This window comes from Danio rerio, chromosome 5, assembly GCF_049306965.1.
Source record: "Danio rerio strain Tuebingen ecotype United States chromosome 5, GRCz12tu, whole genome shotgun sequence".
NCBI classification, from domain to species: domain Eukaryota; kingdom Metazoa; phylum Chordata; class Actinopteri; order Cypriniformes; family Danionidae; genus Danio; species Danio rerio.
Window position 1 is genome coordinate 31728369 of NC_133180.1, and position 27964 is coordinate 31756332.

The 27964-nt window shown below is 37.4% G+C and overlaps 1 long non-coding RNA gene across 1 annotated transcript; it reads right to left on the bottom strand.

Moving 5' to 3' along the window:
* Positions 1–247: 247 nt before the first annotated feature.
* LOC141385830 (uncharacterized) lies at positions 248–3473 on the bottom strand. The gene is made up of 3 exons (XR_012406906.1): positions 3355–3473; positions 2973–3173; positions 248–2835 (listed from the first exon to the last, which is right to left on the bottom strand). It is a non-coding gene; the product is annotated as an uncharacterized lncRNA (long non-coding RNA).
* Positions 3474–27964: the final 24491 nt, after the last annotated feature.

The window sequence follows — 27964 nt, forward strand, 5'->3', positions numbered from 1 at the left end:
CAATAAGAATGTCTTCGTACACATTTAAATTAGAATTGTGGAAATCCCCTCATTTACACTGTATGCAAAGTAGGGCTGGGCAATATAGCAAAAAATTTCCATATTGAATGATAACGATATATATTTCAATATTAAGTTGTTAATGCACTGAATAAAATTCAAAGGTAATTCCTTGGCTTACTTTTACGTATTTTTTAAATGGTTGTAAACAATCCATTTGGGCAGAATTTAAACAAACAAATTAGCTTGATTATTACTGAATTTTATTTGTTTGTTTAAATTAAACACATTAAAACATTTTTACAACTTCTTTTTTTCAGTGTGCTTCCAGATTTAAAAGAGTACCCCAACAATGAACAAAGTCACGAAACTTCATTAAATGGCATGGCATATTTTCAGAAGATACATTTTCGGTGGCTGAAAATTCTGTGCATTTCTAATATCAACACACTTTTAGATTCCCATTGTTGCACATTTCTGCTGTGTGATAGGCTCAATTTAGATCAATATAGAGTAAAAAAGTCCAGAGTTTATCATTGTTATTGACATTTATTGCGATTCGATATTATGTTGTTTATCAGCCCAGCCCTAATGCAAAGCTACAAAAATAGGGCAGTGTGCCTACATTAGACATATAATAAATACACAAAGTGTTTTTCTACTATAGCAGTCAATGGTTACAGGTTTACAGGTATCTCTCTTCAAAATACTGTGGTCAACAGAAGAAAGATACTCATAAAGTTTTGGAACTGAGTGTGAGTAAATATTGTCAGTGTGTACTTTTTTGTTAGAACTATTCCTTTAATGTCCATGCACAATGAAAACCAACAACTATAATAATGGCGATAAATATATCAATGAAAAGGCATTTTGTCTACAAATTAAAGTCTACATCATGACAGTAAAAATAGTGGCACAGAGAACATTATTTTCAGAAAATAATTTTCCAAAATATAAAGAGAAAGTAATTGGCCGAGAGAGCACAAATGTTCTGCAACTCATGAATAGAAAAACACTAACAAACTACGAAAACAGCTTACTTTGTTTCATAGATATATACTAGATATCACAAACAGACCCTGAGCATGCGTCAATACCGCCTCCACATTTGCACAGGGCTCCTAGGACAAATGTTATTCAACTGCACTAGTCAAGACTAAAGCCAATCTGAAGATGCTGGACTTTTGTGTTTTAATTTTAATATTTAATTTTTTTATGTTGTTGTATGTAACAAACTTTTGTGCTAAACAAGTAACATTATTGATGATTACTGCACTGATCATAAGAAAAAATAGCACCGACTTCCACTAAATTCTAGGCTTATGTTAGTATTTTTGAATAAAATCAAACGAGACTGTGGGGCCAAAAACTTGTATTCTTGTTGGCTAAGTGAAGTAACAGCTAGTTTTTGAAGTAACTTATATGAGTGCCTGATAACATAACAGTGCCTGCACCTTAATGTGCATAGACATACTGTCCATCCTAAATTATTTATTATTATATATGTTTTATAGCATTTAGATCAGAAAAGTGGATATGCACATTGAGACGCAGGGATATCGATGTTCACACGAGTCGTTCATAACAGAGATTCATTCCCAAACTATTGGCTCCATCCCTTAGCATGAGAAGTGAAAGCAGTAGAGGGGGTGTGCTTCAGGACATGAATTAGATCAAATTTAACAGGGAGGGAGGATAATACATTTCCATGCCCATAAACACATGCTGTTTGTCAGCAGTGCCTGTGTGGTCACTTATCCATCGATGTAGAAAAGTGATGTAAAATGATCATTTTTGTCAATTAGAAAATATCAATTTTTCATACAGATCATACATATATGTAGATAAATCTATGGCTCCGGATGGCCAGTCCTCAATTTCACCTTGGTCCCAAAATCATTTCAAAGAAGCACTACCCTGTACTAAAATGGCAGCTCTATTGAGACATTCCTTCCAATAGACAATAACAGCGTATGTGACATCCAAAATAAATATCTTTGACTTGGTTTGACAACAAACACGCATGTAAATTCTCACAATGTGCAAATACAGAAACACACTGCAAATAATGCAGACCACAAAGTAAAATGTGCCGAGGGACCCCAAAATGTGATTGACCTGCATGCTGAATTGAATAAACTAAATTGTCCGTAGTGTATGTGTGTGAATGAGTATGCATGGATGTTTTCCAGTAGTGGGTTGCAGCTGGAAGGGCATCCGCTGTGTAAAACATATGCTGGATAAGTTGGCGGTTCATTCCGCGATCCCTGATGGATAAAAGGACTGAGCTAAAGGAAAATAACTAAATGAATTTATGTTGAACAAACAGCCATTAAAATGTAGTTGTCACTATCTTTTTTTTAATGATTTGTTTTAAAAAAAATGTTGCTGTAGCTTTGGCCCTCAAAATAAAACAAAAAAAAAACCTATCACCCAGATGATTTAATGGGTTATTTTTGATTAGATGTACTGTTTCATTTTTGCTGCTTAATTAGGACACATTGTCTTATATTTGGAGCTGAATGCATCAAACAATGTTACTAAAATTATATTGAATTCCATTTAATCCAGCTCTTATTAAACATAGCTCTAATTAAAAAAATTCTGCATCAATAAATTCTTTAAAAACCTTGTGGCAACAAACTTTTCCAGCTCTCTTTCCCCCATTTCCATCTGAATATCAACACCATGTACGTCATTGGGGGATCCGGTCGAGTACAGCCAGCAGTCTTGAGGTGTCACGTCTATATGTTTGTTTTGTCTCGGCAAACACATGGATGGATCCTCCCTTTAGTTCTACAAATAGTCCCTCCTATGTCAGCTTTTTCGTCCCTCCTAGGATGTAAACCATCTGCTGTTATCATAACCGTTCGTCTAAATATAGGCTCTCGTTTTCATGTTTCAAACAAACAGTGATAGAGCCACACCCTGACTTTTGAATTGGCTAAACTAATAAATATGGACCACTTTACCTCATAGTACCACCAGTGTTTCTTCCTGTGCATCCCTTCTTTTCTCTCCATTCACAGAAACCCTGAATGACGGATGTGATGATGATGAAGACAGTGATGATTCAGAGGCAGTGTGAGCTGTAGCATCCCCCTCATTCCTTGTGAGTCAGCTCTCCTCACACCTCCTCAAGCCGGACCAGATAAACCCTACTGCTGAGACCCCTGAGAATGATGATGATGATGAAGTCATCCGGTGGGGACGTAAGTTTGAAGAAATATTAATAGCGCGCGACACCCGGATGGCGTTAAACACACTCTTCACACCTTCACCTCCGTTAAAAGTAAAAGGAGGAGAACTAGAAAAGAGGGTGAAAAAAAGGGAGGAAAGTGAAAAACAGAGTACCTGATAATGTGCAGATGCGTTGGTTTTTGGAGAGAAGGTGGGCGGCAGTGATTCAGGCTTCGCTGAAGACGAGTTCGGATTAATGGTGCTTTCACAGCAGATGATTTGTGCTTTGGCTCGGTGTCGTGTTATGCAGGGCTCACACTGTGTGAATGCAGAATGCCTTGTAGTAGGCTACTGTTTGAAAGACCTAGAATTCTCTTCCCGTGGGTTCCCTGTGAATTTACAAATATGTGAATTCTATGGAATATGAAAAATCAGGCCCGTAGCCAGGGGGTTTGGGTGGTTCGAAAGACCCACACACTCACATGGTCTAAAATATGTCCCACACATGAGCTCATTTGTCCTGTTTTGACTGCTATGCCATCATAAATTATGAAAATAACCCCTTGGAAAAAGCTTTAAGACCAAGTGAAATCCTCTGTTGGCTGTTGCTTCGGTGTGACTTCGGCTAATCAGTTCAGGCCCGTAGTCAGCCTATTAAAAGAGGAGCTTTTTGTAGTAATTCGAGGTTCAAACGGTTATCACTACCACACTTTTTGATGCAGCAAAAATACTCTTATTGTTAAAGTGCTTATCATACAGTACATTTTTGTTTACAAAAAGGTTCGTTTATTTACAAGTTGTTACAGTTTTATATATAATGTAAAGACATTACAATTTTAGAAATATGAAAAAATATGTGTTTTTAATGCAAATTTATTATCATCCATCCTAAAAAATACAATAAAATTGGAAATCTGTTCAAACTTGTTTTAAAAGAAAAACATACTTCTAAACTCAAATGTAATCTAAAAGTAATCCAAAAGTAGTCCGAAGGTTATTTATAATAAGTGAGCTTAATTGCATTACTGACTGTACTTTTAAACCTGTAATTTGTAACCAGTAACAGACTACAATATTTAAGAAATTTACAATGCACCTTTTAAACAAGACACATTTTAAGTGGACATTTAGAATATGTCCTTAAGATTTTTATGAGTTTGAAAAACTTTTCAAATATTTTTATCAGATCAACTTTAAAATACATCTTGCAGTCTGTCTGAGTCCAATTGTTGAATCATTTAGCAGTTAAATAGACTAGTTGCTAACAAGTTAGATATAAATAGCTACTGATAACTGTATGTGTTATTTTTTAAATTAAATCTTGCAACGTTAAACACCGTGTATCATCCGTAATTCCACATTTCCCACTAGTCAAATGTATCAGATATCAAAATCGCACTATACAGTATCTGTCTTCATTTGAAGGGAAAATGAGAAACTTCTCATGGATTTCTTCTTTGGATTTAATTGCCTGTCATTATCATTTATAGTAGTTCTAGCATAAGAACTTGTGCAAAACTACAGACAGGCTCATGGACAGAACTGATACATTGTGTTCATTTTTAAGTCTGAAGTCAAGTAAACAATATCTCTGCTCCTGGAGGGCCAGTGTCCACAGTTTAATGCCATCCACTTCCATTTCCAAGCTGTACACACAGATGGATTTTTAATGGACGTCAATAAAGAAGAGGCTTCAATATGTGGAATACACTGCTTTTGTGGAAGACAACTTATTTTAGTAATCAACAGCATATTGGCTAATCTTAAACATGTCTGGCCTTAAACATTAGTTTTGGATTGATCTGGTTATAGAGTTTACACCAGAAACAAGGCTGTTTTATTAGAGAAGTAACAAACAATTTTGCGACTAGAACAGATTTTTTTTTGTACAAAACATGGATTTCTATGCTCTCCTGTCACACAACTCTGACAGAAGGTTAATGGATGTCAAATCTGTAACGTGATTGGTTATGAAAGGCACTCAAGACCCTTAGCCATTTTGCTTTCTCCAAAGAAAGAGCTTCAGACCCTTTAACCTCCCAAATTCAGACAATGGCTAAATCCGAAATTGACCCCATGCCCTTAAATAGTGCACTATTTGAAGGAGCAGCCATTTGTTGAGGTGTCCAAAACCATAGTGAACATTCTAAAGTGCACTCAATCCATCCCACAATGCACCGCAATAATGAGTGTACAACTGCTGTACACTCAATGGCTAGAGAATATATCCGTAATGAACTGCGAGTTTGCGCTCTGAACAATTTTTCATGTCTGACTACAAGATGGCATATACAACGGAATCCTATTAGTGTAGGTTTCTAAGTAAACTATTTAATTGTTAATTTAACATTTTGTTTACATAACAGAAATCAAAATACTTTGTGTTCAATTACTAAGGGACAGCTCGCTAGGTGTTTTACTATCGCAGTGTCTGACCAAAAAGTTGGAAATTTAATGTGCCTCAAGGCATCTTTCTACCAGCAGCACACAAACAAACAGCATCGCTTCTGGTGCACTGAGTGCTTGAATTCACTCACTCGTTTTCATTCACTCCTTTAAGTGGACAGTATTATTAGACTAATGAAGGGAATAGTGATTAAGGGGATAGGGAGTGCTCTTTACAGCCTCTTTCTGAAGAGGATAAGTCTGAAGACCTTGATTAGCTGAGAAGAGTATTAACCATTGGTCTCAAACTGGATTCCTGGAGGGCCGCAGCTCTGCACAGTTTTGCTCCAACCCTAATCAAGCGCATCCAATGCAACTAATCAAGGTGTTCAAGACTTTTTTTAACACTTGATTATTTGGATCATCTAAAATTTATTAGTGTTGGAGAAAAACTGTGCAGAGCTGTGGCCCTCCAGAAATTGAGTTTTATACCTATGGTATAAACAGGGGTCAGAGCCAGGTCCAAATATGCTGGTCCACTCCAAATGGGTGTGACTGAAGCTCCAAATGGGCTGTACAAACCTCCTGGAGTTATCATTTATTTAATGTCTTGTATATGATAGAGTCTTAATTTTTTGTGTTTTATTACTCTCTACACACCAAGCGGCAACATCCCGCTCTCCCTCGTGAAGCTAATATAGAAGACACACTACAATTCATTGAAATTCCACTAGTTCTGGCTCCATAATAGAGCACATTTGTATTGAGCTCACTGTAAAAATGGCTAACTTTACAGCAGAAAAAAAGCGAACGATTTTGGCTTATATAGCTAATATTATCCTTCATGACAACGGTGAGGGGGGTGAATTTATTTTGTATTAAGTTATATACATATACACATTATAAAACCTCAGCTGATTCCAGCTGATTAGCTGCTGAGCTTGGCATATACATCATATTTTTTAATTTTTTTTATGTGGCTTTACACAGTCATTTGCTTTTTGCAATTATTTCCTACAATTATCAGATAATATGGCATGCTGTGTGCACTTAATTGTGCCTATAAACCATTCAAGTGGCCTCCATTTCCCAGGTGAATTAAATTATATACTTTTATACCATATCTATAATATATTTGTTTTATTCAAGATCATTTATAATTTTTTTAGACCTGTAATGCACTCCAGAATCTGACAGACTGATTAGCTGTAGGCTCTAGAACAGTCATCTGAAACATTGTAAAAGAGTAATATGCCTGGATTTTATAAATAGCCCTGCATTTACTAACACAGACTGTATTTAAAGTATTTCGAAGTAATTCGTGTTTTTTTCCTGTAAAAAAAAAAGCATGATAAGAACAATGCTTAGTGGCTCAATGTATTACAACATTGTTTTTATAAGACTAAACACTTTATTAATACACAACCAAGCACGTGTGGTCAGAACACAAATGAGTCACAGGAAATGAAGTATTACGCGTTTCTCTCAAAGAAAAGCCCATCTAAGCAAAATGCTAGCAGGTATCTGTAGCTCTGCTCATGCTCTGCCTCTTTACCCTCTTCTGGTAACCCCCGGTCGGCGCGATGATGCGTGAACAAAATAGCGACAGTTGGCTGTGTCTACTTGTAGCATCATTTGCGTTCTTCAAAAACCTATGCGTGACGTCACAATTAATACCTCCATATCTTTTACAGTCTCTGGTCTGTAAAAAACCCCAACCCCAAACCCAACTTCACAGTAGCTTGTTGTATTTTATTCATGTCTACTACACCTACACCAACCCTAAACCCAGCCTACTTATCGTGTAAGTCCCTCCCACTTGGTTGTTGCTAGATCAGATACGGTTGTGGCCGAAAGTTAATGAGAATTGTTTATATTATTTATAAAATTTTCCATTTATTGTATTTTATTAACTTCTACCCCAACCCTAAACCCAACCGTCACAGTAATGTAAAAAGTCATTGTACTGAGCATTATTTATGTTATTTATTAAATTACCAAATAAATTGTATTTTATTAAAGCCTACCCCCACCCCAACCCTAAATCCAGCCGTCACAGTACTATAAAACATGAATTATTGTTATACAGTGTTACAAAAAAACTTGTTATCTAGACTTTACCCTCCCACTTAAATGTCACCTAATCTACTTGTGGTGTAATCCAACCCACTTGCAGGTCTCTAGCTGTGTTTTGTTTAGGCTTGAAGCTAAACTCTCCAAGAACTGGTTTGGAAACCCCTTATCTTCACACTATGCTTTCATCAGTCACACACTTGCAAATACAGTGACATTTTTATTGATGAATCTGAGCACAATGATGTGAGGACTAGGTTCTTATTGCACAAGCAGCACGACTTTTATTCTTTAGGGATGCATTAAGCCTGTCCTGACTTTTATGAGTGTTTGAATTTACTAAGAATGAGCTTCAGTTGGATTTTATATCTTCTGAAACACAAGCAAAATGTAATGGCGCAATACTATAGACTGAATAGAAATGACCATGCTGCCTACATAACATTTTTTGAGTAAGTAAGTGTTTATTTTATCTGTAAACTTTTATTTTTGTTTTGTTGGCGAGGATGCGGGGTGGCATTAAACTATTGCACATATTTGGATAGGTTTGCCAGTATCCATCATGATTGTTGTTCTTTAAACAGTTTAAGACCAACTATCTGGAACACACGTCTCCTTTGTTATTATTATTTCTACTTGTTCATTTCTTCGAATGTCTCAGACACTCTTGGCGGTATGTTCTTTTAATGTCCAGTCACGAAATGAAACGGAGGCGAAAGAGCTGTGTGAAATGAATCTCACGGCTGTGAGTGCATTCCAGAGAAAAGCAATGATCTGCACTCTGACTTCTGTCAAATGCTGCGGGTTTGATTTCTTGTACGTGAGAAGAGGCCGAGAGATAGGGCTTGTTTTGTGTGTGTTTGGGGAGAGAATATTTGCATTTGTTGCTGATTCTCTGATGTCAAGCTCCATTGCAATGCCTATAGGCAGTGCAGGGATGGGCTGAGATGAGGTTGAGCTCAGCTGCCCTTTGCGACACACACACTCATCTTCATGATGAACTGAGAAATCCTTGTCAATACACTTCAAATAAACCTTAGTTATTCTTACTTATTTTGCCTTAGGCAGACTTAAAAGATGTCACTATAAATATATTTATATCTACACTGTTGCAGAAAGAAACCTTCAGCTTATTTTCCCTGCATCTCTGTCACAAAAACATAGAAAAAGTACTAAAAAAAATCATACTTAAGTTAAAGTTGTGGATGTGTGTAAACGTAACATTCTGTAGTGCATTTAGTGATTGGCCAGCAGGCACACAACGCCATTAGACATTAATATTAGGTTAGGTGAAGCTTCACAAACTAATTTCGAAAGGAGCATGTGGTATGATGGACCACAGCTCTCATCTCTCATCTACAATTATTGGTTAGCCAATCAGATTTATCCAAACTCACTATATGTAGCGTAGCTAAAATTACTCCCTTTTCTACGTTTTCCAAAAAAAAACAACCATCCACCCATTCTCCCCCTTTCCTCCTTTACCACAGGGAGCTCTCGAGAACTACCTGATCTCGTACTTGCTTGCATGATCTGGTCCCTTGCATGCTCAATCGACCTGACGGGAGCCCTGGGCTCAATTATTCCCGAGCTCTGGGTTCTCTCCCGGGACAGCATGCCAAACCTGCTAACGTTTGTCAAACATAATGCAAGTGTGAACTCTTGAAATTTAGGTTGTGATGTCAGGTGACCAAAATTCAATGTCTAGCCAGCGTCAAAGGAAAATAATATTTTGATGTCCAGTAACAACATGAAATGACGTTGATATATGGTTGATTTTAGGTTGTGTTAGAAAGTGACCAAAATCCAAAGTCGAGCCAACATTATAAACCAACGTCATATTGACGTCAAATACTGACATTTATTCATCAGGTATGGCAACAAAATTCAACATTAATGTCAGCCTGACGTTGGGTTCTGATGTCAACCCGATTTTCTGGAATTGGGTACCAATCAATACTGAAATGTTTAAGATGTCAATTTCTCGCTTACATTTGAGCACGTTTTTAAACATCGTTAATTTGCCATTGGGTTAACATGCTCAACAGAAATGAGTGGCTGTAATCTGTTCACTGAACTCACTGGAGTGCATCTGTATTCTATAATCCAGGACTCTGGAGCGTTTTAAAGCCATGATTCATCAGTGGATTGTTTGTATGTCAGCTTATAGACAAACCAGCTGATCGACGTGACTTTGAAGCACTCCAGTGTCCCTGTACCTCTGGTTACACACTGAAAACAGTGGTGAGTTCAGTGAACTAATGACCTTCACGACCAATCACAGTCAATTCTGTTGAGCATGTAAACCCAATGGCAAATCAGTGGTGTTTAAGAATGTGCTCAATAGTGCTCAAATGTAAGCGAGAAATTGACATTTAAAATTTTTTTGTATTGATTGGTACCAAATTATAGTATCGTGACAACCCTAGTTCCTTTTGATGCGATTTATCTTCTATGTGCAATTTGATTGGACTGGAATCCCAGGACTGATTTTTCTAATCCCCATAGACAAGAATAAAGTAGTACCTGCAGGTTGAAGGAAATTAGAGGAGTAAAATTACAGATACCGCACTAAAATGTACTCAAGTGAAAGTAAAAGTACACATTTTTAAAACTACTTAGTAAAGTACAATTCCTGAGAAAAACTACTCAATTACAGTAATTTGAGTATTTGTAATTAGTTACTTTACACCACTGGACATTTTTGTTCATGCTGTTCCTAGATGGTTTAAACACAAATCAACCCAAGCACAACGCACTATAAATCCAGTATTCCTCACAGTGTGTGTTAATAGTGGATGTAGTGCATATTTGCATGCAGTATGTAATCCAGGAATTCTGTGCATCCAGAGACTTTGCATAACCTGCACAACTGGAAAATTCTGAGCAGTATGACTGACTGTATGTTATAAGCTTTTAATAGAGAATCTCTGACGAGTACGACAAACAACATATATTCTGCACCCTTCTTCCGTCCTTGTAGCGCTGAAAAAGAGTTTGTCCTTCAACTGAGCTATGAAAAGAGGTTACTTGAATTTCTTCATTCAGCAGTCTTTTGTCGTGCGGCAGGTTATTTTTATAACTTATTATATAAGTTTTTTTATTTCACCTATTTCATGTAAAACTGGAACAGCAACACTGCAGAACTCAGAACAAGCTCTAAACAGGTCCCAAATCTAACCCTAATTTTGCATGTGGCATCCCAAATCCTTAAAATTGCTTTTCCAAGAATCGAACACAGCATTCCACAGCACCAGAAATGACATCACATCAGATGTCACAGGCGTCCAAGAGCTTCATTAAAGGAAAGCCCCATCGCAATACTAATGAAACCTACTTCCTGTATCCCAAGTGTCCCTTCTTCAGAGACATGCTTGCTAATTGGCTTGTTTAAATAACCCAGGAGAGCGAGACCCCACTCAGCCTTTTAACCCAGATTTAATGACATCACAGAGGGACATGTCTGATTGCTCTGAGAGACGCAGGAGACTATTTTAGATGTGGCTTCTCCTTTAGCATATGTTTGATTCCTAATAAGATGTTTCAAACGCGGGCCTTGTTGTCATAATTTGGCCTGTTCCTCTGCTTTATTGTCAAGGAAACGAGCCCTCACAAGCCCTGGTCAATAGCAGACGGTATTATGTCCATTACACAGGTCTCCAGTTAGTCTGTGCAGGATCTGTGCAGTTAATGAAGACATTAGTAATAGCCTCAAACCAATTACTAACACTTGGATGCCTGATGCACAAATATTTAGGGCTGTTTAGTCCTAATAAAAGTTGATGTAGAGAAAATTGGAGCTGTTTGCAATACATTCTCCTGACAACTCTATTTGCTAATATTTAAAACAAATAGTTTGTAAAAGACGGTGAAAAGTTTAATTATACTTTTTTCAGATTTTTGTACAACCTGACTCTAATTAAGGTTTTGCCATCTTTAATTAGCAAAAAACTGCGAAAAAACAGTACTTAAATGTTATCATTTTCAAGGTTGGCATGTTTCTGGCTTGTTTAAGACTAGTTGCTAAACTATGTAAGTAATAACAGGGCTCAAAATGTACTTTTTTTTACTTCTTAGTGTCGGTGCTTCCAACTTCAAAAATTTGGGAGCACCAGAAAACATTTAGGAGCACCCACCAAAAATGAATGTGCACCACTGCAAATTGTGTATTAACCTATTTACTGTATTTAAAAACGACATCAATCAGGACTAACAAAAATCTGAAACCACAATCAAACTAATTCTGTAATGACTTATTGATATTTGCGTGATGAATGTCTAATAATTATGAAATATTAATGATGATGATGATGATGACAATAATAGTAACAATGAATTACATTTCTCATTACCATGCTGCCTTGAATGTGTTATCCGCTATAAAATGTCCTACTGGCACATTAAATAAATTTATGGTTTGCACCAAACAAAAATGAAGCACCGAAGTAAGAAATATTTATTTTGCACTATTGTTTTTATATGCATGTCAATCAATAAATAAATAATATTTCTGCTACAAAACATAAACGTAAGATTATAATAAATCATTCAATTCAATGCTGAAATCTGAAAAGCAGCCATCAGTAACTAAATATAAAAATAATATTCATGTCAAGAGAAGAACAGACAAAAGAAAGGAGTTAAAGTCTCACTTCTACCACTCTTTAAAAGTTTTGGTTTTGGTTTGTATCATTTTAAATGCTTAGTCTCATTATGCTCTGATTTAAATTTTTTTGTCTTTCTGGAAAAAATCAGGCGAGTCAGCCGACCCAATGTATGAGCACGGCAGGGCAGGATTCTTGTGATGACCACCGGCGCAGTACCATTCTTTGTCATGAGCCACAGTTTCAATTTAAACTTTGTAAAGGTAAACTTTTTTGCCGATGATGTACAGTGTTAGATTTTACATTTAGGGGCCATTTGCGCTTGACACGCAGTGAATGCAAAGCATCAAGATTTCTGCCCATTAAACAGCTGATCCACTCCGAATCTTTCGGCATTCTCTACGAAACACATGATCACTCTCATCTGCGCCATTATTTGTAACTTCAGGTGGGTTTGCAAACCTGTGTACTTTTCATTGTGTCTTCCTCAGACTTGAGCCGTTTGCATTTCCCGTGGTCACAAAAGCTCCCTGTCATCTGACAGCGGAAAGCCTTGAGTGATTGACAGCTAATATGAACCAATATAGCGGCAGGGAAGTCCGATTTAGCACATTTTAGAAAAAACAAAACAGGTCGCACTACAACCATTATATGCAGTCGCACAAATATATTATGAGGACACATAGATTACATTTCGGGCACATATGCAACCAAAATGGTCCCAATTTCGAGCCCTGAATAACTAAAAGGCTTGAAGAAGGTATGATGGTTGTGAACTTGATGGATGTAGGCCATTGAATGTAAATCTGGTTAAGCTGAATAATATGTTGAATGAGTTCAGTGCCTGGAAATGACATACTGTGAGCCTCAAGCACCATTATTTCCTCATTCTCATGTAAATCCAGTGAGTTTTAAATCTTGGCCAATTGGAACAAAACACAGACTCTTGAAAATACACATGGAATGATTAATATGCATACCCAAGGCAAAAACAAACAATAAATAAACAGTCAGTATCTGGTGTGAACACCATTTGCCTCAACACATCTCCATCACATAGAATCAATCAGGTTGTTGATTGTGGCCTATTTTTCTAGCCAAGCTTCAATGGCTGTGTGAAGTTGCTGGATATTGGCAGGGACTGGAGCACACTGCTGATCCAGAGCATCCTAAACATGCTCATTAACCCTTTTCACACAGTGATATCGGTAAATATCCAGAATATTTCCGGAATGACTTCACCAGTAAATTTAAAACAAACGCTGTTTACACAGGCGAGGACGTTACGGAATTTTTCCGGAAAAGACTATTCACACATCCATTCCTAAATACCGGTAAATTATGACAACATTAACCAGAAACGAGCTCTAAAAGGCTGGGCTTGTATTTGTAAACACTTGATAAGTATTGATAAGTATTGTGAACAACTTTGATGAAAACATATAGAGGAGCACTTTCGCATGTCGACATGTACAAAATATGGCTTTTATTTTCATAAACAGCACAGATGTGAATGCGTCTGAATGTTCTGATTGGCTGGAGTACACGTCTCACGTTAGCGTGAACATGCTCTTTCCAGAAATTTTCCTTCTGCGTTCACACAGCACAGCATTCCAGCAAATTACCGGTAATATTACAACTTCTCTTTCTTGAAAATTGCCATAACGAATTTATCAGTATTTTCCAAAAGGCCTGTTCACACATACACAAAGGTCTGTATGTGTACAAGGGGCTTGTGTGTGACATGTCGGGTAAATATGCTAGCCCTACAAGAATTGGATTGTTTTCAGCTTCCAGGAATTGTGTACAGATCCTTAAAACATGGGGCCATGCTTTATCATGCTATAACATGAGCTAATGGAAGTGGATAAATGGCACAACAATAGGCGTCAGAATTTCGTCGCAATATCTCTGTGCTCAAAATGCCATCCATAACATGCAGCTGTTCATTGTCCAACATGGTCTCATTCTTAAAACGTAGCCCTAAATAAGTTTCTGGAGATTGCGATTGTGTAGCCAGGCATATGGCTGCATTTCGTCTTTAAAACGAATGCTATGAGGCGGTATAGTGTCGTTTCTTTTTTCGCTAACCAGTTGACCAATACCTGCATGTGGACTTTTCTTCTGTTACCAGTTTGGTAGCTCGACTTGTACATGATGATGGGTTTCGAGTCCGGTGAAGAACGGTTTTAGAAAGCAGGAAAGACAAAAACAAAAGCTAAAAAACAAAAAAGAAGTAAATAACAGGGTGAGAATGTGGTAAAATCTGAAAGCGTGGTAAAAATCAGGCGAGGGCTTTTATTTTTTTGGGTTGTATTTCAAAACTCTGTGCTTGGGTTTAGGAAAGGAGGAGGGTGGGAAATTTGGTCGGTTGGTCAGTCTGTCAGTGAGTTAGTCAACAGCGGCCTCTGGTGGATTTACACAAAAAGGGCAGGCGTGAATGGCACTCGTGAGAGATATTTGAGATCTGATAATGCATCCACAGTGGCCTCTGGTCAATTTGCAAAAACCAGAAACTGCTAAAAAAAAAAAAAACCATAGCTCCTGGGACATATTTTGCTCCCTCCAGATATGTAAATAGGGGTACGTAATCAGAATGAGCCTGGGTTGTCTATATCAAAACCTCTTATATACCTTTAGGGTGTACTCCCACTACACTATCTGAACTGTGCCCAGGCACATTTCACCCCCATTTCCTTGTTCGTTTGACAAGTGTGAGTGCTCTGAATCTGGTCCAGGCACGGTTCAGTAGGCCAGCCATGGCCTGGTTGGAAGAAGTGTGCCAGAGCGTGGTTTGGTTGGGCTTTGGCACAGTACTCTTTTAGTATTAGTGCTAATCGAGCCTGAGCACAAAACTGAAGACCTGACGTCACTTTTAAGGGACTGTTTCATATGGATTTCTAAATTATTTTTTCTTTTCAATGAACACGAACTGTCATAGTTTATTAAAGATATAAACCCATCGTTGCACGTCAGCTGCACTGTCAGCAAACCTCCTAATACCTGCAGCACGATGAGTTTCATAAACCTTTATGAGCGTCAAAAGAGGTGGATCTGTTCAGCAAAAGATTTCATAGTGTGTCACTGCTTATCAAACGACTTACAGTAAAACAAAACAATATAACTAAAGCAATCTCCATTTTACTAAGCAATTCTCTTCTGTTAAACTGAACAGTCGCATCATCGATGATGTAAGCGTGCTCTGGCTCGGAAGGCAAAAAATGCAATGCGAGTGTGAGCCAAGGGGGAGAGGAGAGTGGGGCAATCGTGTCTGGGTGTAAGTACACCCTTAAATGATTTACTGTTTGAAGCTTTTAACCCTTCAGTAAATGTCTATGGAACATACTGTCAACATATATGGAATATATATATATATATACAGTATATATATATATATATATATATATATATATATATATATATATATATATATATATATATATATATATATATATATATATACATACAATATATATATATATATATATATATATATATATATATATATATATATATATATATATATATATATATATATGTACAGTATATACATATAGTGAGGTAATGGGTTCAGAATAAACAATATTAGCCCTGATTTTGGCACAATCCTTTTGATGCATGGTGTTTCAGTGATTTGTTTATAGCATTAACTGCTTTTAAGGTATACCGCGGTTTGGAAAAGTCAAGGTTTAAAACTGCCAATGTTTTCTGCTATACAGTTTCTATAAATGGTTTTTAATTTACTTTGTTTTTTAGAACAACAGTATATCCAAAAGAAAAAATATCCAAAGATGCCATTGTAAAAAAATCTGTGTTTTTGACAGCAGAAGTTAAAGATTCATTTGAATTATTTAGCCTGACATGTTTACGGTTCCTAAAATACTATAAATGTTTCTCAAAATAAAATATTTTGTGTTCAAAGGGGGAAAAAGTTTTGTGTTTTACCCAGACATTAAAAAAAGAATATATCTTAGAGCAGTAATCACAATACTGTAAAACCGTGATATTTTTGTCCAAGGTTATGATACCGTCAGAATCTTTCATATCTGAAATGACAATGGGGGCTGGGACACAAGAAAAGATCATTTGATTTTGTAAAGTGTGTCAAAGTGGACAACAACTGACACCGGCTTTGGGATACAGAAAAACTAGCATGTTCACATTTTTTGGTCTCCCACAACAAGTTCTGTCACATTTGTGATCGTGAGAAGTAGGGGCTCAGATGCTTTTCATACAGTTTTTTTTTTTAACTTGGAAAAAACAAAGTAAAGACAGCTGTGTCAGTGCTGCTACTGTGTACTTATAGCCAGTACAAAACACACCACTATCAGTCATTGCTTGCATATTATTTACATTTCTATGAGTTGCTATGAATGCCACAATGCACTCACATGATGTTTGCTGTTTGTTCAACCTACTTATTTAAAATGAGTTGAAACGACACAATTCTTGAGTTTTTTGTGAGAACCTAATTGCTTTATGTTCACTTCAATTTCTAATTGAACAAATTAACACAAATCTATTTGTACATAAGTGAAGTTTATTCATAAACTAATTTCGAGAGGATCACGTGCTTATGATTTATCACGGCCAGTCTCGCATTTGCTAATCACTATCTTCCAATCATATGAGCCCTAAGCTACTATAAATAGCCACAGTTTTCAGTTCACTTCATCTTCGTTTGGAAGAAACCCCCCTCCTCCCCTATTCTCCTCCTTTACCTGTGATTGGGCGGCACGGTGGCCCAGTGGTTAGCACTGTGAGCCACACAGCAAGAACACTGCCGGCCACGGTTCCACAGGACCGGTGGGTGTTTCTGTGAAAAGTTTGTATGTCCTCCCCGTGTCCGCGTGGGTTTTCCCCGGGTTCTCCGGTTTCCTCCCACCATCCAAAGACATTCAACATGCATAAAAATCAAGCTTTGTCTAATCCCTTGTGTTCCCTTAGCTATCGCAGCAGGGGAGTTCTGAGATCCACCGAGCTCAGGCTCCCCTCTTGCTCTGCCAACGGGAGGAAGCCCCGGGCTCGAGGAGCCCTTGAGCTCGGGGCTCTCTCCCGGGACAGCATGCCAAACAAGCTTTTGTAAATAATCAGCTAAGTGTGAACTCTTGAAATTCTAATTATATGTGTGGAACCCAGCAATTTTTACAGCATGGATGGTAAGCAATGATTGGTCGTGAAGCAACTTGTGTTCAGTTTTTTTGTCCACAACAAAAATTCCTCAGTCAAATTTTAATCTAGCACAATGATCACTGTAAGAGACAGAATTATTGTGTACTCTGAGTCTCGTATAGGTCAGGTAAAAGTACAAGATCAAAAGTTTGTCCTCCCATTGTTATTTTAAAATTTAGTGTGGAAAGTTGATGATGTGATTATTCCACAGTTAAACTGACTTTTGCCAGTTTGTTTCCACTAGAGTAAGGTGTTCAGTGAGCCGGAGGGTAAGATTCTCTCAGCAGATGAAGAGAAAATGTTGATTAGAGGATAAGAGGACTGGAATAGAGGTTAATGAAACAGAAGGACCCACTAAGAAAAGTCCAGAAACATTTCTTGACCTTTTCTTCTCATCTACCCACAAATGTCTATCCACTCAAGCTAAAACTCTTCTCTAAGAGCTCCAGTTGTTCTTTCAGCAGTACATGTTTCCTCACTTTTCCTCTGATTTGCGATCTCTTTCTCTCTAGCGCCTGTTGCATAATGCCACCTACTTCCCTGAACATAAAACACTTTAGGGCTGTGCTGCATGAACTTAATTCATAGCCGCTTTTAAATTCGTATATCACCTACGGAAAAGACATTGCTATTTAATATTATGCTTACATCTGTATTTAAGCCTTAAATGACCCACAAATAATGGTGCGACTCTATAATTTGTCCGGGTTATCAGGGACTCTTATTGCCAATGGACAGGTGTCGATATGTGACTGTAGATGACTACATTAGGCTGCATTGAGTTCCTTACTTTTCTTTTATCCCGCCATGTACGCATTACTTTGATTTTTTTTTGCCAGAGAGCAAGAGACCTCATCTTAACTCTTTAAGTGCCATTTCAGTTCCAAGCGAAAAATAGTTACTAAATGACTCACTCTAATCTTCAAGAAGAGCCCACAGTTAGCTCCTCCGTCATGTTCTGTGGCTCACTTGACTCACTTTGCTTCTGTCTTCCACTCTCCTGATCCAGGGATGTAGTTCCAGTTTCTGGAGATTTCGTTTGATCAGGCTCATTATCAGATTTATTTGTTGTTTTGAAATAATGAAAATATGCCTGATTGCCTCTTTGCTATTTTGAAAATACAGATATTATTTAAGTAGCTCACTATGCCATTATTTATTTTTGCTGCTCACTGTGTGCGAAACAATCACGTAAGAAAGATGATTGGTTGAAAATATTGCTCAAGGCCAATAAACGTGACTTTTGCTTTACCTTTCGCATGGTGACTACCGTCTCTCTCTCTCTCTCTCACACACACACACAAAAATACATATATATATATATATATATATATATATATATATATATATATATATATATATATATATATATATATATATATAAATATATATATATATATAAATATATATATATATATATATATATATATATATATATATATATATATATATATATATATATATATATATATATTTATGCGACAATGCAAAACAGTATTGCTGATTCAGAATATTTCAAACATATGAACACATACTGGATAAGTGGGGCAAAGGCAGACTACACGCAACAACTGGATCTTCCATGGTTAAATGGTCATTATCACTAGAAAGCATGTTTTATGCGGGAATATACCTGATTTGCTGATATGCTGCAACGGCTTTGTTAAATATGAGATCAATGTAGCGAGTTTTCATGCATTCGCAGCTGGAGCTGTGATGGCAGACAGAGTTGTCGCCAGGGCAGCCAGAGGGAACTTTGACACTCTCATCGCCTTCGATGGTTACATGTTTTCAGCATTCCACAAACTATCTTTTGTGGTGTTTAACACGGTGGCAGAGTTGGTGGCATGATCGCCTCACAGCAAGAAGGTCGCTGGTTCGAGCCCCGGCTGGGTCAGTTGGCCATTCTGTGTGGACTTTGCATGTTCTCTTCGTGTTCACCTGGGTTTCCTTCGGGTGCTCCGGTTTCCCCCACAAGTTTAAAGACATAGCTATAGGTGAATTGAATAGCTAAATTGTATGTGTTTGAATGCAAGAGCGTATGAGTGTTTCCCAGTGTTAGGTTGCAGCTGGAAGGGCATCTGCTGTGTAAAACATATTCTGGATAAGTTGGCGGTCCATTCCGCTGTGGCAACCGCAGATTAATAAAGTGATTAAGCTGAAAAGAAAAAGAATGAATGAACATGTAGAAAAGAAGACTCATAAGATTTGAAAAAAGTAAAGGGCGTGTAAACGAGGACAGGATTTTCATTTTTGGGTGAACTATCCCTTTAAAGAGGCTGGGATAAAGTTCTGCAGTTATTTTTTTTAGTGAGTGACAATTTCCCTACATTTTCTCATTCACCACATTGACTGTTCAGTACAAAATATATACATTTAGTCAACTATTTATCAACCAAAAAGAAGCCTATAGCAGACTTCCCAATTCTCCTCTTTTTCCGTATAATAAAAGTAGGGAAAGGATTAGACATTCTGCCAAATATACACCACCTTTTACTGTGTTTCACAAAGGGCTAAATGTCATACAGGTTTAGAATGACATCAGGGTGAGTAAACGATAGAAATATTTGATCTTCCTCTGCTCCTCTTTCACATTTGTGAGGTCTTTTCTTATGCCATTTTTTCTGTAAAGTATCATTATGAACAAAAGCCATTATGATGCCTGTAGTTGATATCCAATAATAATGTGATACTATGCCACACTGATGGTGATAAAAGGTATCATTTAGAAAGACTGGATGATGGTTCAGTGATACTAAAATTGCACTCGTGTTAATGCCTGAAGCAGGAGTAATTGTGATGTGTAATTGTGATCTTCACATGAGAGCTTCAGCGCTGCAGTCTCTGCAGTAGGGCGGTAACCTCAAAACATCAGGACTCTGCATGCTCAAATATAGGGCTACAGGACTGCAGTTATAGCATAAAATGGGACACATCCTTACTTCAGTTTTTCTTTTGTAAGATTGGTCAATTGTGGTTTTATGGCTATTATAATTGCTTATAGTCAAGCTTTTATTGAACTGCTGAGCCCTAATATGCTGTCGGTTTTAGTGATAGCTACTAGTCATATTTGTTTAGCTGCTAATTACGCATATTGATTCCTTGTAAGTAAGCAAAGTAAAGATAATGTCACACACCCACTTGACCAACATGCAGGTGTCATTTCATTTACTTGGTAAATGTGAGTTGCCATTCACAACATGTGTTACTCAAAATGACAGCTCGCCACAATTAGTCATTATTGACAAGGCTGTTTTAATGGTGGACCAGACAAGACATTGCAAAATAAGGAGAAAAATGTCCTGCTCATACTCATAAAACTATTTTATCTAGAAAGTCAGCACTCCAGTAAAAGTTAAACATTTAGTTTTAATTTTTCAACAAAATGTTGAATATGATGATTGTATAACTGTTATATATAACGCTCCTTCCCCTTTCTCTGCTCCCAATGCTTTCCTGTCTCTTCTCCACTATCCTATCCCAAAAAGTTGGAAACCCCCTAAAAAAAATAATAGTGTTATATTTGAGCAATGTCACACAAGTATGGCTATATATCGGTACTGGTGGGAGGCACTCTGTTGCTAATTCACCAACATCACTTTAGAGCTAATATTTGAATGATTCTCTAGCATAATGTTTATTGTGATGACAAAACAGGTAATTTTGCTGACATTTTAAGATTATGAGGCTGAACGACATGAGATGCCATCAGTCTACAGAGATTTCCCAGTATTTCTCTGTCGCAGTCGGAAGATCACAATAATTAACCCTGAAAAAGCTAGAGTAAAGCAAACACTACGAGATTACTATGGTATAAATTCAGCACTACGACACACAAAAGAGAGAGATCTGAGAATGTAATTTACCTGTTCTGTAATGATTTGCTCTGCTGTAGTTTGCTGCGTACGCTGAAAAAAAAATGCTGTTTTTCTCCCCTAAGGACTTATTATGCAGTCTCTGTTGCCATCTTTTTGCAGAACGTCAACCGTCTTTGCTCTTCTCAGTATGACAGGCTGATGGCCGCAACGTGCTGAATCTCGTTTATAAAAAAGACACTATCTTTATAAATAAACTGCATGGTTGCCATCTAAACAACTAAATTCTCGCCTATAAAGCCTCAAAAGTACATTATGTTGCCTTAAGGCCTGTGCACACAGAGGCGTTTTTTGTTTGCGTTTACTGTCGATGTTAATAAAGGGTGTCAATGTGATCGTGCACACCAACGTGCAAAACGCCTGGTGCAAAAGCGTCATTTAAAAAAAAAAAAAACTCCTTATGCTCGTTTTTTTGTTTTGACGCCGATCTGCATTTTGTTCACGTGCACGGAGCTGCTGAAGTTACAGTAAACAGCACTTCGAGGCGCTCAAGCACAAAAACTGTCAATGCAAACGCACATTAAAGAAGATTCCCAGATGCGATATGAACGTTTAGCTGTTTATTGCTCTTGCGAACAATAATCCTTTCTTCATCGCTGGAGCTGCTGTTAAACCATCTATGCTTGTTCGAGTCACCAGTAACTTTAACAACAAGCATGTGAACTTCCTCTTTTTCTCTTCTTCTGTGTTATAAGCGGGTGTCACAAGCTTAAAGCTGTGTAGCGCCATCTAACGCCAAGGAGTGATTTTGCATACTCTTCTGCTTGACGCCAGTGAAAATCGCTTGGGTTTAAATACAGAAAAAAACGCCTCGTAAAACGCTCACAATAAACTCAAACGAAAAGCATCCCGTGTGTAGGAGCCTTAACAGCTGCAATGTTTGTCAAACTATATTTGTCAATTGGTTGCCACAAGTGTGGGCGGAGTCATACACAAGGGTGAAGAGGCTGTATGAGTGCTGATTACTTTCATATCTCACAAGCTATCAGCCAATCAGATTTGAGACCCAGACAGAACTGTTGTATAAAATTATATAAATGATTTACAAGAAAATACCATTTCAGTAGTTTTGCTTCAGAAATGTCACATTGAAGCATTTTTACGCTACATAACTGTGGGTTATGTTCATTTAAAAAAAATTACTTTAAATGTTACACCTAGATGCCTCACAATAAAATGTTTTGGACAGTCGCAGAAATGCCGAAAATTAAACAGTAGATTCAGCATTTGATGGATGGCAGTAGATTGTCATGAGGATTAAATGTTAACCATGAGATATCACGGCAATTCGTAATTTTTTGATTTAATGACTAATTCTTATTTAATTATTTTGAAAGATCACATCCATAGATTCTAGTATAATTTGCTCATTCCCCAATGAGGGGTAGGTTTAGGGGTAGGGTTTTGGGGCATACCTCCTAAAAATTTGCAAGTTTTCATTTAAATTAACTTGTGCGAATTGGCCACTTTTCTGACAATTCATAAAACACTGTAACTACGTTTCCTCCTGAGATTTGGCTGGTTAATTATGAGAGCAGTGAGACGTGAAGCAAGAAAAGCTAGGACTCCTTTAACCTGGTGATAAAATGAATGCGTAAAACAATTGGTTTGTTGCAGTATGCATTTTTGTTTATGCAAACAAAGATGTGTATAAACAATAATAGTTTTGATTTCTTTTTACTCTTGTCTTGTACTCTTTTTCTAATATTACATTTAATTTAATTAGGATGTGTTTCAGTTCTTGTTCTGTCAGTGAAAGCTTTAGCAATGCACGGATGGGTAAAAAAGCAAGGGAGGAGAAAGACAACTAGAGGGGAGCTGCTGGGAGCAACGAGTCCAAACAAATGACAGCAAGACTGTATATCAGGAAGAAAGCAATTGTGGGAGGAAGGAAAGGAGAATGCAAACTATAAGGGATGAAAGGGAGGGAGGTAATATAGGGAGGCAATGGAAGATTTTCTGGATGAGCGTGGTGCATTTCTATTATGGTAACTGGTTTTACGCGGTGGCCACTGGCCATGACCTTCACTGGCTCACTGTGCGGGTTTTTATCTCACTCAAAGCAGGGAGGATATATTCTCTTCTTGGCTGTGTTGAGAGGTCACCTTCATAAGTGATGAATTCCTTTGGCAGTAGGCCTTATTTTAAGCATAAGGTTCTTAAGCTGAACCTCTTCAAAACAAATTAACATGTTTTTTTTTTTTAAAGGGCTGGTTCATCCACAAATGAAACCACTTTTATCATTTACTTTGACTTTTCCTCATATAGTTTAGCTGAATTGCACTAGAGTTTTGATTCGGTTCATTTGTGCAGGTGTGAATGCAGCAATTGCACTCAAATGCACAGCAAAAGTGAACCAAACAAGCGAACATTTTCAAACAAACACTGGAATGGTTTGTTTGTGATGAGAACCTGCTCCAAATTGAACAGACTAATAGCAAAAAGTACTGTGCAATTTTGGACTAAACCAACTGGCTTTTCATCCTCTCATTGTTTGCCTTCAAAGTTTGAGATTTTCAAAGACATATTTACACAATTCTGACCAATCAAATGGCAGTATAGGAAATGCATTCATGATACATCTGGCCAACGAGTGATGTGGATGTTGTCACATGACTGCATTTTAATTCAATTTAACTAGTTGAAACCAGAGCAATCAGGGTGGTTTAAAAAGAAACCGAAACCACAGAAAAATGCAACTGTGTTTAATGTGTTGCCCTTCGTCCAGACAAATGAACAGAACCACAGATGTGAAAGCACCCTTACAGCCAATGAAAGTGAATTGTGACCCCTTTTTCACAGATAAGAAATGTTGTGAAACATCTTTTTTTTGTTTTTTTTCATAGCTAACATATTTCCACACAAGTCTCAACAGCATCACACTTCCATATGACGATGTCAAATTAGTTTTTCAAATAATCTACATTAAATAATTCAATGCTTACCAATTCTGTTCAGAAGTTTTATGGACAGAATTTGAATGTGCAGTTTTGGGCCGGAGGGGGTCCAGTTCGGGAACCACAGGATTTTATCTCCGGTATTCGAAGACGATGTTGTTCTGTTGGCTTCATCAAATATGGACCTTCAGCATGCACTGGGGACGGGCGGTTTGCTGCCATCTTTGCATGCAAGTATCTTGAGTTTTTTTTGTTCACGAGTGAGGGACAGAAGGAACATGAGATTGACAGGCAGATTTGTGCAGCAGCAGTAATGCGGCTGGTGTATCGGTTCATTGTGGTAAAGAAAGAACTGAGCTGAAAGACAAAGCTATCGATTTAACGCTCAATCTATGATCCTACTCTCACCTATGGTCATGAGCTTTGGGTCATGACCGAAAGGACTAAATCTCGGATACAAGATGACAAAATTCGTTTCCTTTGCAGGGTGGCATGGTGCACCCTATATTATAGGGTGAGGTGCTCAGAGTAGAGCCGTTGCTCCTCCAAATCGAGAGAAGTCAGCTAATGTGGCTCAGGCATCTGTTTTGGATGTCTCTTGGACACCTACCTAGGGAGGTGTTCCAGGCATGTCCCACTGGGAGGGGGCCTGGGGGAAGACCCAGGACACGCTGGAGGGATTATGTCTCTCGCTGAATGAATGAATGGATGAATGATTACTACATCTATATACTATGAAATAAATACACCAAGAAAGTTTTTAAATATTGTATTTCAAGATTTTTTGTCGTCAAACTGTCAGTTATTCTTTACTTTAATTTGAGGTTTGGGCCAAAAAGAATACAACAATGACCAATTAGCAGGTGTGGGTTTCCCCTGTGTGAGAGGAAATAATTCAATAAAAGCCCAACTGAGAATTATGAAATAATAATAATGATAAAAAACACTGATTATAAAAAAGCATCCCATCATCATGGCTCATGATGAATCTTGAGATAATCTGAACCATGAAGGGTCTATCAGTTGTATTCTTTTTCGTCAGCAACTGGAAAGTGGAAGAAGTCACTTAGATATTAGTTGCTAACATAACAACTTAAATAGACGTTCACAATAAAGTTTTTCCAAATTCTATTCCAGATAGAAACGGGCTTTATTTCACCAGTGTCCTCTGTGTCTTGCTCTGAAGCGCATTTGACTGCTACTATATTGGTCTTTCTCTCAGAGATGACTTCACCTCACGCTCTGAGGAGAGACACAGACTAATTAGCGCATGCTTTGCAGCAGTGTTACGGATGAACAGGGGGTTTGAAGCTCTCATGCTGCGTGACTAGAACCTGACACTGCACACTCCAAAGGAGACGGCTAAAAATGCTGAAACATGACGCTCTGTCGACTTCAGTTTTGCTGTACTATTCCACAGCCTTTGTCTCGCTCATAAATGGTGACCTTAAAAACAATAGACAAAATAGGATGGCGAAAGGGCTTCATGAAAGTTTAACTCCGACACCCTTGAATGTGCCGAGGAGCCGGTTGTGCTGCTTTTCATGTTTTGAGGGGGAACGTAAGAGCAGGTACTTAGTGAGATTATGTGCATGTGTTTTGAGAGAGAAGCTAAATGAAGAGCGCTTGTAAAATCTGTCATGGACAGCTGGACGCCAAGCAGTAAAAGATCTGTCAAGAACACCTGGACGCACACAAAGAGAAACATGTTTAGCAAGTTAAATATGCAGCGTCTGTCTCATGAACATGACTTTGACATTGTAGGGGGTACAAATGTGCCACTGACTCTTGCTTTTGTGTGCAAGTCAAAAGACACGGTTAGCTTTTGATCATCTTCAGAATGCAAATGAAGATATTTGAATGCAAAATGAGAGATTTCTGAACCTCCACTTAAATTCATTTGATGCTTCAAAATGAAAAAAATAAATGTGCATGAATAAAAGAATCTCAAACATGCTACGTGAAGTTCAGAACATGAAGCCATTGGTTCTTATGCATTGTGAGCATGACAGAGTGTCCATGACCAAACCTGAATGCTGTAAACACTGTTCCTTGCTGTTTTTATATGTGAATTAAAGCCTGAATGTGTATCCTGTCACATTTTCGTGCAAAAACAGTGCAAAGTTAAACGCGCATGTGCTGTGTATGTGTCTGATGTGTGTGTGTCCTCGCGTGAACTTTGTAATGACATTGTGTGTGACTCATCGTTGCAGAAAATCTTGAATTAACTTCACAACAAATACATCAAATAATCATTGGGAAAGTTCTTACTGTAGTATTTCTCACAAATGTTACACTGTGTAAAAACAGCTACATTGTGTTCAAAGCAGAAAATTCCAATATTCTGAAAGGTATAATAAATAATCTGATGTGCTTTTTTGAGTAGACACTTTTCAGACACATTCTAGAGACACAAAAGACTTAAATCTTGAAAAAGAGGGAAAATAGGAATCCTTTAAGGCACATATCTTACTGCTCACTATTAACAAATCATTACCTATGAATTTTAGCTCATTAAACTCTTTATTTGCTGCTTATTAATAGTTATTAACCATTTATTGGATGAGAAACATATAGTAATTTATATGGTAACCTAATTTACTTTGATATAGATATGTCATAAAAGTCTTGTAGTAAACATTCCAGGGTTTTACTGATAGGTATTTCATGAAGTGCCCTGTAAAAGGTTAGGGTAGTAGTTGAGGAGGTATTAGGTAGGATTAGGGATTTAGAATAAGATCATGCAAAATTGGAGATGCTCAGGATATTTGGATCAGATACTGACAATCGATTCCTCATCATTGTATAATTTTCCAATACCATGTGCCGATTCTGATGCTTCAAGCTTTATAAACAACTTTATACAACTTTACATTTGCATACAGCACATTTTCCCTCTAAGTAAGTGGAGATTTCTCTTTTCCTATGAGAATAAATGAAGAATGCTGCATATGATCCCTTAAACATGTCTCTTATAACCTTTTAGTGTGGACATGTCATAGTCAGAAGCAGCTTTACAGAATATAATAGATAAGACAGATAACAAATTATGGTAAGAAAAATGACTAACAAAGCAATTGAGAAACATTGCAAATCATGAAGGAAGAATTCAACATGTCTTAATCAAGAAAAAATTTGGAGTGCTTAATTGATGCATAAGAAGTTTAAATGGATCATTCTTTACTTGTAAACCTGTAAACAAACACTTGTGATCGGTTTATGTGATCGGCCAGATTAGCAAGTACAGATCAAGCCATAAAATGTGATTATCGGCCAATACCGATCGATTGGAGCATCCCTATGTAAAATGTGTATTTTTTAACAGCTCAAATTTTAATAATAGGCAGGTAATAACCCTTAACTTGTCAACAAAATAGTTTTTGAAATGATGTGAGAGCGAGTAGTAAATGACAATTTTTATTTTGTGGAAACTAACCCCTTAAGAAAAAACTGTATAACAAGTAACAATTTAGCTACAGTAAGTTGCGTGAAGCATAGTTTATTCTGAAGGTCAGTGCTCATCTAGTGATTATCAGTTGTGAATGATTTAGCCATTAGCTAGGTTTTTCAAGCTCACTACTTTTACTATATTACAGCACAGGTTATGTTCAGTTCCACTAAGTGCTAATTACAAAGTTAAAGCATTTATCTGCTATATTGACCTTTTTTTGTATTGTTTGTTTATAACCGTTTACACTTTGCTAGCCCATGTGGGCAGTGAGAGGGCCAAATGGACCTTGCTGAAAAGAGCATAACTGAATCAGCAAAATGAGTCATT